General features: G+C 34.1%; 1 non-coding gene across 1 annotated transcript; it reads left to right on the top strand.

Moving 5' to 3' along the window:
• Positions 1 to 1,124: 1,124 nt before the first annotated feature.
• Positions 1,125 to 1,232, top strand: LOC112782141 (small nucleolar RNA R71). Its single transcript, XR_003192879.1, has one exon. It is a non-coding gene; the product is annotated as a small nucleolar RNA R71 (small nucleolar RNA).
• Positions 1,233 to 2,744: the final 1,512 nt, after the last annotated feature.

Below are 2,744 nucleotides of genomic sequence, written 5' to 3'. Positions count from 1 at the left end.
CCTATGGTACAAGGTATCAGGAACTTTCCAGGATCCTGTTTCTTCTGAGGCAATCTCAGTTGATCCAATGCATTCAGTTCATTGGTGAACAGGGGAGGTTCATCTCCCCAAGTCTCATTACCAAATAAATTGGCATTCAGCTTCATGATTGCACCAAGGAACTTGGCAACTTGCTCTTCAGTAACATCTTCATTCTCTTCAGAAGAGGAGTACTCTTCAGAGCTCATGAATGGCATAAGGAGGTTCAATGGAATTTCTATGGTCTCTAGATGAGCCTCAGATTCCTTTGGTTCCTCAAAGGGAAACTCCTTATTGATCACTGGACGTCCCAGGAGGTCTTCATCCTTGGGATTCACGTCCTCATCTTCCTCTTTGGATTTGGCCATGATAGTTATATCAACGGCCTTGCACTCTCCTTTTGGATTTTCTTCTGTATTACTTGGGAGAATACTAGGAGGGATTTCAGTGATCCTTTTACTCAGCTGGCCCACTTGTGCCTCCAAATTTCTAATGGAGGACCTTGTTTCATTCATGAAACTTACAGTGGCCTTAGATAGATCAGAGACTAAGTTTGCTAAATTAGAGGTATTTTGTTCAGAGTTCTCTATCTGTTGCTGAGTGGATGATGGAAAAGGTTTACTATTGTTAAACCTATTTCTTCCACCATTATTAAAGCCTTGTTGAGGCTTTTGTTGATCCTTCCATGAGGGATTATAGGTGTTTCCATATGGTTCACCCATGTAATTCACCTTTGCTATTGCAGGGTTTTCAGGATCATAAGCTTCTTTTTCAGCAGATGCCTCTTGAGTACTGTTGGATGCAGCTTGCATTCCATTCAGACTCTGAGAAATCATATTGACTTGCTGAGTCAATATTTTTTTCTGAGCCAATATGGCATTCAGAGTATCAATTTCAAGAACTCCCTTCTTCTGAGGCGTCCCATTACTCACAGGATTCCTCTGAGAAGTGTACATGAACTGGTTATTAGCAACCATGTCAATGAGTTCTTGAGCTTCTGCAGGCGTTTTCTTTAGGTGAATGGATCCACCTGCAGAAGTATCCAATGACATCTTAGCTAATTCAGACAGACCATCATAGAATATATCCAGGATGGTCCATTCTGAAAGCATGTCAGAAGGACACTTTTTGGTCAGTTCCTTGTATCTCTCCCAAGCTTCATAGAGGGATTCACCTTCCTTTTGTCTGAAGGTTCGAACATCCACTCTAAGCTTACTAAGCTTTTGAGGAGGAAAGAACTTGGCTAAGAAAGCCGTGACCAGCTTATCCCAAGAGTTCATGCTATCTTTAGGTTGAGAGTCCAACCATACTCTAGCTCTGTCTCTTACAGCAAACAGGAAAAGCATAAGCCTGTAGACCTTGGGATCAACCCCATTGGTCTTAATAGTATCACAGATCTGCAAGAATTCAGTTAAGAACTGAAAAGGATCTTCTGATGGAAGTCCATGAAACTTGCAATTCTGTTGCATCAGAGAAACTAATTGAGGTTTCAGCTCAAAATTGTTTGCTCCAATGGCAGGGATTGAGATGCTTCTTCCATGTAAATTAGAATTAGGTGCAGTAAAGTCACCAAGCATCTTCCTTGCATTGTTGTTATTTTCGGCCATGTTTTCTTCTTTTTCGAAAATTTCTGTCAGATTTTCTCCAGAGAGTTGTGCTTTGGCTTCCCTTAGCTTCCTCTTCAGAGTCCTTTCAGGTTCAGGATCAGCTTCAACAAGAATGTTCTTATCCTTGTTCCTGCTCATATGAAAAAGAAGAAAACAGAAAAGAAAATATGGAATCCTCTATGTCATAGTATAGAGATTCATGTATGTGAGTATAAGAATAGAAGAATAGAAGAAGAGAAATTTGAACACCAAGAGGAAGAGAGGGTTCGAATTTTGAGATGAAGAGAAGTGTTAGTAAATAAATAAATAATTAGAAGGAGATAAGAGAGAGGGAATTTCAAAAATTAATTAAAAAGAAAAGAAAAATATTTTTGTTTTTAATTAAAATTAGAATTAAAATTCGAAAATTAAAAAGAAAAATAAAATTAAATTAAAATTAAAATAATTAATTAATTAAAAAGGAATTTTTGAAAAAGAGGAAGGTGATTTTCGAAAATTAGAGAGAAAATTAGTTAGATAGTTTTGAAAAAGATATGATTGAAACAAAAAGATAAGATTGATTGAAAAAGAGTTGAAAATTGTTTTTGAAAAAGATAAGAAGTTAGAAAAGATTTTGAAATTGATTTTGAAAAAGATATGATTGAGAGATATGATTGAAAATCATTTTGAAAAGGATTTGAAAAGGAAATTAAAAAGATTTAATTTTGAAAATTAAAGTTGATTACTTGACTAACAAGAAACTAAAAAGATATGATTTTAAGATTTAAAGATTGAACCTTTCTTAATAGGCAAGTAACAACTTAATATTTTTGAATCAATCACATTAATTGTTAGTGAGATTTTCGAAAATATGAAATAGAAGTAAGAAAAAGATTTTTGAAAATAAATTTTAAAATTTTCGAAAATAGTAAGGAGAATGAAAAATATTTGATTTTTGAAAAAGGATTTTGAAAAAGATAGAATTTTTAAATTGAAAATTTGATTTGACTCATAAGAAACAACTAGATTTTAAAAATTTTTGAAAAAGTCAACTCAAATTTTCGAATTTTATGAGTGAAAAAGAGAAAGATATATTTTTTATTTTTTTTTTGAATTTTAATGAGGAGAGAGAAAAACATC

Source organism: Arachis hypogaea, chromosome 19 (assembly GCF_003086295.3).
Source record: "Arachis hypogaea cultivar Tifrunner chromosome 19, arahy.Tifrunner.gnm2.J5K5, whole genome shotgun sequence".
Lineage (NCBI taxonomy): Eukaryota > Viridiplantae > Streptophyta > Magnoliopsida > Fabales > Fabaceae > Arachis > Arachis hypogaea.
Note: the sequence above shows the minus strand (reverse complement) of the source record. Positions and strands in the feature narration are given on the sequence as shown.